The sequence below is a fragment of the Dasypus novemcinctus genome, chromosome 23 (genome assembly GCF_030445035.2).
Source record: "Dasypus novemcinctus isolate mDasNov1 chromosome 23, mDasNov1.1.hap2, whole genome shotgun sequence".
Classification (NCBI taxonomy): Eukaryota; Metazoa; Chordata; class Mammalia; order Cingulata; family Dasypodidae; genus Dasypus; species Dasypus novemcinctus.
The window spans coordinates 47,467,586-47,477,826 of NC_080695.1; positions in this window are offsets into that span (position 1 = coordinate 47,467,586).

The window sequence follows — 10,241 nt, forward strand, 5'->3', positions numbered from 1 at the left end:
GCGTCTTTGGGACATGGAGCTGCCCTGGATGGTGCTTCAGAGGTAATCACCGGACATTGTAAATCCTCACAGGGCCCACTGGATGGAATGGAGGAGAGTATGGGCCATGATGTGGACCATTGTCTATGAGGTGCAGAGATGCCCAAAGATGTACTTACCAAATCCAATGGATGTGTCATGATGATGGGAACGAATGTTGTTGGGGGGGGAGAGGGGGGGTGGGGGGGTGGGGTTGAATGGGACCTCACATATATATTTTTAATGTAATATTATTACAAAGTCAATAAAAAAAAACTGAATGAAATGTCAGAAGCTATTTTAATAAGAATAGAAAAGAGCATTCATCAATTTTAACATTGCTAAAATATCAGTGAATTTCTTGACTATCATAAATCAATTTTATAATTTACTACCTACAGATGTTCACAAAATGTATTAAAGTAACAGACTTTTCCAAATATATCCTACACAAATAGCATCCACAGTATCACTTTATACTGTCATTAAAATGATCCTTTTCAAATAAATTGGAAAAAAGTTGCATACAAATTCCTGTAATCAGTAGGGAAAGTTGACTAGAATGCGAAACAGCCCTGTATTTTGAGTCTGGTAGAAATCTGGCCTTTCAAAAACATGCATGCATTTACATCCTAGCAAACTCTTTATCTCAATTCATAAGATCACTTATTAAAGTTTATCCATGTATTTGCTTATTTGCAACTGCTTATTAAAATAGATGAATTTCAACATTAAGCATTTATAGTGCTCAAAAACATGGTCTAAAATAAACCACACCCTCAGTGGAAATTCTTACTTTGCTTTTACATGCAAAATCTAACATCTAAGATTTGTGATTTTGAACTTTGTCATCCCATTTATCAGACTATTAACTCAGTCACACATCTATTTTTAAAAGGTTAGAGTCTCCTTTGCAATGCCTGCTTCCAATTAAAAAGAATAATACACGAATGAGAGCACTGAAGATACTGCCCTTTGTTAGTCCTGGTTTTAAGAGCTTTTGAGACTGGAAATAAAAAGGCATATAATAACCATAATCTACTGGGTTATTATGGTTTTCTATAGTTTTGGACACTTATAAGAATATCTGCTATGACTCACAGAGAAACTGGTAATATACAAACTATTTTTTGCATTTTCTCATGCGAACAATCCAAAATTTTAATAGTTGTTTTATATAAGCACTCCATTCAATGACTTTTCAATTTTCTCGTTAATATTTTTCTTTTAAAATAAATATGTCATCAAGACAGATTTTCTAATATCCAATTACATGCAAATCTTAAACACGGTTTTAGAATAATATTATTTCCCTGGATAATAAGAACATCAATTTTTTTTTTTCCTTTAAGAAAATTCCTCAATATAACAAAGTTGGCAGCAGAAATAGTTGAACTTACTTTTGTATTCCAGGTGAAAACCAGCAGTGGCCACACTAATATCCCACTGGAACTGTAAGTAGAGTCAATTGGAAGTGCTAGGACCATGGTTCCTATAAGAAATAAGGTAGATTTAACTTTAACCAATGCATTCACTTTTTCAAGTATTAAATATGTGAGGATATTTTTAGGCTTATAAATCTCCATCGTTTGTCTGATTTAATGAAAGTATTGGCATTTAGCATTATACATTGAGTCTTTCTACCGTTGATGGTACAACAAAAAGTTAGACTTCATCTTCTCTACCCTGCTTAAGCATAAGATGTGACTAGCTTTATATCATGTCAGTGAATATAAAATCTTATTATATTTTAAAGGTGCATTTGGTTTTCTACATTGCTTTCTTTTAACATGTAATATTCTGCCTTTTTTGTTTGTTTGTTTTGACTTGACATGTACAAAGAGGGAACAAATTCTAAGCCTCCAGGTCTATTGGGAATAATGGAGCAGTCAGTCTGAGGAGATGTGGATCCAATGGATTATTTTTAAGTTGTTGCTTTTAAATATGTATCTCTTTTCTATTCTTGTGAGACTAATACTGACTTCAACTAAGAATTTGTGAAAAAGGAAATATGGGTTTATTTTTATATAATGCTCTTTATACTTAACCTGTCCTAGCTTGTGTCACAGCAACTCAGGAGAATTACAAAGGACAAGGACAAGGAGGAGAAAGCAACTCTGACACTGGAAGATGCTAAGAAAAAGAAAAATGGTCATGAGTCAGTTTAAAATATTTTGGCTCAATGTAATGTCCTGTGGGAAAATGCTAAGCAAGTTTTAATCATTTTTTTTCCTAAAGCACATATGCTTGATATTCTAATATATTAAATATATTCCCTAGGTAAGAACAGTATACATAGTAGTTGTCAAGGAGCTATCCATTCTGTAAAACTCACCACAGTACAGGCAAATTATTAGAGGAAGATATGATGAAGATAACTCCAATGTATGAAAAAATAATATTTATGTAGCAGAACAAAAAAATAAGTTGATTATTCAAAACGGATAAATATTAATGAAAAGATAAGATTCTCTATAATTCTCCATGTCTACTTAAGCAATACCGATGTCACAATATCATCCAGTAACTTTAAATAAAGAGTTCCATGAAAGAACTCCTCCTGTCTCTTCATTATCCTAAGGCTTCTTAAACTGAATGTGTCCAAACCTGGATCATAACCAGTTGAGCGACACACAAACACTTTCACAATAGTATAACCTGTCACAAATGCAAATGAGTTTTTTTAAAAATTCCGTTCGGGAAATACTTTAAGGACTTCTTGTTCAACTAACACAAAAAAATATTTCATTGGGTTTAAAAGTTTCACCTACATTTCGGACATATAAACATAACTAGTCATTTTGGCATTTTTGGCCAATCAGTACACTATGAATCTCAAACCATTATCAGCATGGATAGTAGGAACAGAGAAAAGGAGAGAAGAATATGTATCCTCCACTCCTTACAAGATAATATGTGAGCCTGTGTGGATGACACATGTGCATGGAAAGGGGCTTTTGGAAATGGGATTCCTGACTGAGATTGAGGTTTTGTGCCGCAATCCATTTACTCACGGCCAAAGCGGGTTGACTTCCAGGAGTCTTTTCATTCCTGCATCGTTGGTGCATAGTTCACCCAAAGGACACTAAAAAATGTGTGTCCAATGATAGACACTTTGAGATGTCTTCAGGTGTTACCCCTTTGCTTTATGACCCTGGTAAATATATCTTCTAATTGAACAGTTTGGGGGGAGAAGCTGTAAGTTTCTCCCTGCTGGTGAGCAGAAATATACAGAGAGACTACTGCTGACAGCTACATAGTAACTAACAGAAGCACATGGGGAAATGCAGTAAGTGGGAGAGCCCAGGCCTTTATTCCCAAGGAAGCAATCTTCCGGAGTAAAACCCTCTCCTCTGCCAGAAGCAAACTGCTGGTGCCAAGCTGAATAATAGAGCCCACTCTGTGGCCATGAATCCCAAGGATTTGGAGTCAAACTTGTGCAGGCCAGGGAAAGAAGCAAGGACGTGAGGGAGAACTGGACTGTGCCTGTGGATGGACCAGCTCTAACACATTCTCATACCAAGAAAAGAAACATCTATTTAAAACAAAAGTTATTTATCTATTTATGATGTTTGCTGTTCTTTTGTCCTTTCACTAGGTTTTATTTTTATATTTTGGCTGATATTTGTAGATAATACAATATTACTATAGATCTAACTAATTTAACCAAAAGTTTCCATTGTACCAAATATACTACTTTTTCATGGCTTTCCCATGATTTGTGTTAATTTGTGACTTTTCCCATCACATTACTCTAGTATTTTAATTAACTGTAAATCCTTGTAAGGAAAGTTGTCCTTCCTTGCTTTCCAACTATGGGTGTCCTGTTACCAAGATGAGAATCAGCTCAGTTCTCACCTCCTCATAGAAACCACAGTTGGCTACCCGTGTTTGTGGTGGGATATATTTTCTCTGTATTGAAAGATACGGCTTTTCACTTCTCATACAAAGCTTTATGCTTCGTTCTTTTTTTTTTCCCCCAAGTATAGCCTTTTTGGGAGATCAATCCCTCACTTATCTTTATTTTTAAAAGCCCACAACCCACAGCTCAGTAATTCACACATGTAGGTATTCAATACACATACATTGGTTGTTTGACTGTTTTTTTCGTTCATTTTCCTTGGTTGCATTACTGTGGAAGGGTTCTGGATAGGAAATCAGAAAACCTATTTCCAGTCCTGGCACAGATGGAAATTAGCTCTGTCACCTTGACTAAGTCACTACAAAAATTGAAATTTGTTCCAGCATCGATAAAATGATAATAACTCTCTTGTAGGAATTTGTAATAAATGAATTGTGTATATGAAAGTGCTTTTTAAAGTATCATGCTCCCTCTGTAATTAATTTCAACAAGAAAACTCTTAAGAAGTCCTGTGGTGTAATTCTGTTACAACATATAATCATTTGCTACTCTACAAAAATTCTGGGTTTTGATGCCTCAGGTGGTAGTAAAGACATGCAGGGATCCCGGGAGGGCTGAGAGGATTCTGCCTACCTGGGCACCCAGACCAGAGCTGGAGAGAGGGCACGCCCTGCTCCACCCCCTCAAATTGGATTTTCACTTTGGGCTCTTAACTGAGTGGACTGTAAGAAAGGGCTTATTCCTGCCATATTAAATACAATTGATTTTTTAAATTGCCAGAGGCAGAGTCTGTTTATCATGTTGTTTTACTGTGACCTAGATAGAAAGACAAATAACTAAGAAAATGGAGAAATTTTATTATAAACCCTACAAATTCTACCTTCAGCCCACTAATATTTACTTCCCCTTAACACTGTCAGCTACAAGTTGTCATGAATTTTGCTATATTTTTTGCATTTATAATTTATAACCTGTCAACCTCCAAATTTGATTTTAAATGGCTTACAATAAAAGACCAGATACATATCACTACTCAAATGGAAATGAAAACTCAAAGCACAGAGTTTATTAAAGGAGTTGGTCAGCAAGTCAATCTTTTGTTCTGAATTCTTTACCTCTGGAAACTACTTACTCGTTTTTGTATTTTACTCAACATCTAACTTTTAAAATAGTTACATAAATAACTCTAATGTATCTTTCATGAATGTTTAAAAATTTTGTGGGAACAAAATGTTTAAATATTGATTGCTTAACATTATGACTGATTTGTCATTTTTTCCATATAAAGGTTTTTTTTTAACTCTTTAAAATTTTCAAATGAATAGTTGCAAGTAGACAACAGACTCCCATATATCTACTAGCTATATATTCTTCTATCTATCTATCATATAAAATGATTTTACACTGAACAATTTGCAAATTGCAGTCATGATAACCCAATACTCCTAAAAATTCCCTGTGTATTTCTTAAAATAAAGTAGTTCTCAAGAAAAAAAGGGTGACATTGGGATAACACAACCATCTAATTCACAGACCCCATTGACGTTTCACCCATCTGCCAACAATGTCTTCTATTCAAAATGATTCAACCTACCAAAAAATCAGCGCATTTAATACCATGTCTCTTGTTTTCTTCAATCTGGAAGATTTCCTCATTCTTTGTCTTTCATCAACTTGACACTTTTGAAAAATGCAAACCATTATTTTGTTGCATGTTTTTCAATTTCAGTTTCCCTCATGCTCTTCATGATTAAATTTAGGAACTGTACTTTTGGCAAGATACCACAAATGTGATGCTATATTTTTCTTTTTTTTTTCCTTTGAAGATTTATTTATTTATTTTAACCCTTTGCCCTCCTCCCACCTCGCTGTTTTTGCTGTCTGTGTTGTCTTCTCATTTTCTCTCCTCTAGGATTCACTGGGATTTCACCCTGAGACCTCTGATGGGGAAAGAGGTTCCCTGTCATTTGTGCCACCTCAGTTCCTGGTTTCTGCTGCACTTCACCTTGACTCTCCACTTGACTCTCTTTTAATGTGTCATCATCTTCCTGCATGATTTACTTGCACGGGGCACTGGCTCACCAGGAGTGCACTCGCACGGGCACTACTTGCCATGTGGGCACACTTTCTCTTCTTCCTTTTCACCAGGAGGCCCTAGAGATTGAACCCAATCCCATATGGTAGGTGGAAGCTCTATCACTTGAGCCAAATCCACTTCCTGATGCTGTATTTTTCTTAGGACACCATATTATATGACATATTGTCAATCGTGTTCAGAAGCTGGCTTGTAAATGCTTGCAGGAGCTAATTCAGCACATTTATTCCCAAGTGTGTATTCAGTGATATTATATTGATTTCTTGAAATCTGGCATGGTGGGCATGCTTACACCACAAAAATGACAAATGCTACAAGTCTGGATTTCTTTTTTTGAGAACAAGTTTAACAGTGAACCACTGATTATGATGTCCCATTTTTGGTGCTACTAACATAACCTCTTGGCTACGATGGTTTCTGCCAGATTTCTCCACTACGAAGTTACTATTCTCCTCTTCTGCAATGAATTAAGTTGATGTGGGGTGATACATTGAGATTAGTAAGTGTCCTGTTCCTCATCAAAATTATACCCACTATTTTTAGCTTCCTTTGCTGCTAAAAGTCTATGCTGAATCCAATGTTGATGATCTAATTCCATCTTCCTTCTACACTTATTAGGTGGCATTCTATAATAAGGAAAACTTTCTCTTCCCCAATTTATTCATTCGTTCATTTATTTATATAATCATGGTTTCATGGATTTTTATTATACAAACTTGTTCATCTTGTATTTTTGTCCTACCACTGTCTTGCAGTAAGCATTTCCCCAAGGAACCCTGTTTGTTTAAGGGAGAATGCTTTCCGTGATATGAAGGAACAAAGACTTGGGTACTAGGTTTGTTCATTGCCAGTAGGCTGTTACTGTTCCTATACCTCCTACAAGTCAGAGGTAGGAAATACATTATGTATGTACACACACACATACACACATTTTATTTATTTCAATATCTACACATATTACAACCATGAGTTTATGCAAATGTCTCTAACTCAAATACAGCACTAAGAGGTTCATCCTATCCTTCCTCTTTGCCATTTTTCTTTTACTTTTTTATTTTTGTTTTTATTTTTACTGAAGTATATCATTCATACATGAGCACACATAAACAATAAGTGTGTAGTAAGAATTGTGAACTTACAAAATAAACATATATAACATCACACAGGGGTCTCATACTTCACCCCTCCACCAACTCTCTGCATTGGTGTGAAACATTTGTAATAATGGTTTGAATGGCAGGGCCACACCACAATGGCTCTGCTTATTATATACCCACTCAGTGAATATAAGACTCTCACTAAACAGAAGGGTCATTCCTCTTCCCTTGGGGAGAAGTGAGTAAAAGAAGAGAGTGTCCCAAAATTTTCATATAAAACTAAGAAAGGCACAGAAATCCAATTGTCAATGGACCAAGAGAGACAACCAGTGTGAGACTACGAACACTCCTTTTTCCACTACCATTATATTACATGAAAAATTATGTTGTAAAGAGAATATAAAGTAAGGGATTTTCATGATGACTTTTTCTAATTGAACATGCAAATAGAGCCATGACATCCACAAAGGCCACAACCATAAACTACCTCAAATTCATCAACATGGCTCTTGCACATATATATTTTTTCTCACAGAATGCATACGTGACAAGGCAAAGTAACCACTAACATGGGCTAACTCACAAGAATACTATTGTCTCAGAGCCCGGAAATGTCCATAATTGAATTTCTTTGTCTTAGAAAAATAATATAGCACTATCTATTGAAGAGATATATATATATTTATATATATATATCTAAGCCTTTGATGATAAACTAAGAAATGAGTGCACTGTGTTCAACTTCAAAAAATGTCTATTTGAAATTAAATGCACATTCTTTAAGTGAATGTGTTTTAAATTTAAAGAAATTCAACTTAAGTGAATGTGAAAGTATGTTGCCAGCCTGACTCTTCAGTTTGTTGTTTGATTTTTATAATTTGCTGACTCTTAAGTTGTTAGAAAACTTATTTATATAAAATAATCTTATTTTATATTCTTTCAATTCAACTAAATTATTTTAATTGAATTTCTATCTTTATTTTTTTAACAAATCAATTTTAATGAAACTCTTAAATAGAATAAATCCATTCAAAGTATACACTCAGTGGTATTTGGTGTAATCGCATAGTTGTGAATTTATCACTTCAATTACTTTTAGAGCATTTTCATTATTCCAATAATGATAAAAATAAAAAAACAAAAAACAGCCAACCAAAAAAACCTCATCTCCTCTCAATCTCTCTGTGCTTCCCATACCATACACAGCTGCTAATCTGTTTCCATCTCTCTAGTTTATTTGTATTTATATTTTACAAAAACAGTATTATTTTGCATGAGGTTTCACCATGTTATACAGTCCCATGTTATATATTTTACTTTTACTTCTAGTAATATAAATGTCCTTAGATGTTCCATTTCATTTTTATTACATTTTTAATATTATTTTTAAAAAGATACTGAGATTACAGAAGTTCACTCAAGTCAGAATTGAAAAAGGAGTATCAGATTAATTACTAAATATGAGGTGTCAAAAGGAATGGTAGCAACTAAGGGGAATTTGAACAAAATAATTTTATTTGGAGTACCTCACAAAGATGTTATTTGAAGTTGTTCATGCTGTAGCCCCAAGATTTAGTATAGCTAACTATTCTTGATCATTTAGTGAATACTGAAACATATATCTGGCACAGAAAAACACATATGCTGTCTTCTCTTTTTCTACGTAACATAATCCATGGATAGAAATCTGGAGTGAAGCTTACAATGCATATGATCCATTTGTCAAATTGTGTCTTATTTCTACCCACACTAACTGCATATATCTACTAGCCACAATATTAGGCCAGAGTTTAACCAAGCTTTTAACCCAGTTAATTGGAACAGCAGGGTCACCCCACAATCTTTAGGAGAATGTGATGAAACATCCCTCCAAAAGACCCTAAGTGGCAGAATGTCCACCAGGTCACATGTTCAGGATTGAATCATACCCCTACCCCATAAAGATTTGTCAAAGTCCTAAACGCCCCTCCCCCCACCTATCCTGTGGGTGTGAACCCATTTGAAGATAGGACCTTTGAAATGCTGCTACTTAAGGGGTGGCCAAACTGAATGAGTGTGGGCCTCGATCCAATATGACTGAAGCCCTTCTCAGGAAAGGAAATTGGACATGGGAGTACAAGTCAGAGAAGGAGAGAGGGATTTCCATGTGATGGAGGAACCCCAAGGATTGCATCAAGCCAGCATCAGAAGCCTAGAAGCTCTAGGAGAAAGCATGGTCTGCTGATACCGTGAGTCTGGACTTCTAGCATTCAAACCTGTGAGACAATAAAGTCCTGTTGTTTGAGCCAACCCTGGCAAACTAAGGCATCATATAAACTTTGATTTTATTGTAATATCAGATCTATATTCTGCCCCCAAAAACACGTGTGAATTTGTCATACACTTACAACAGTGCACCTTGGATGGTCCAGTTGCACTTATAAGGGCCAGTGTCTGCACTTAGCGAGTTGAATATCCTTGTCCAATTACACAGGACTTCTGACTTTCCCCCTCTAATTAAGAAAGTTATAGTTGCTAAGGTCCCAGGATAACTTCTACCTGAGTCCTCCCAAGTTATCCGGATCATAATATAAGAAATTGGTAGGTGATTTTTCTGGGACATTGTGTGGGCAAATGTTTCATAAAGTCTACGAGTTGAAAGGACATTAGAAGTTTTCTAGCTTGATCTTCTTGAGAAGTATATAAAATGCAGTGAAAACTTTTCTTTTATAACCTTGCCTTTTATATTTCAAGTAAGTTGTGTTTAGGAACGTGAGAATTACTTCCTGTGAAATAGAAGGTAAGAAACTCTTACTTGTAAGGCTCTGTGTTAAATAATGTTCAATTGTTAATATCTTTGCAACACAGTTGCTTCCTGGGTTTAACTAAAGCATGATTAGAATTTAGTATTAACAACAACAAAAAAACACAGAAAACAAAGATATCCAAAAATATAGGCAGCAAATGTTCACTGGTTTTGTGTAGTAGCAGAGTGGCATAAAAAGTATTCATCATTTACTAAATTTGGAGCAGCATTAGTAAAGTCAGGGATAGATGGCTTATAAAATGACTTAAAGTTAAAGGTCATAGAAGTTTAAAACTCCTGACTCACAGCTCATCAGGAGAAGAAAGAGAAAGAAGACAATCATATCTGAGCCTTGGGTGTTGATGCAAATATCCTAGGAAAAGG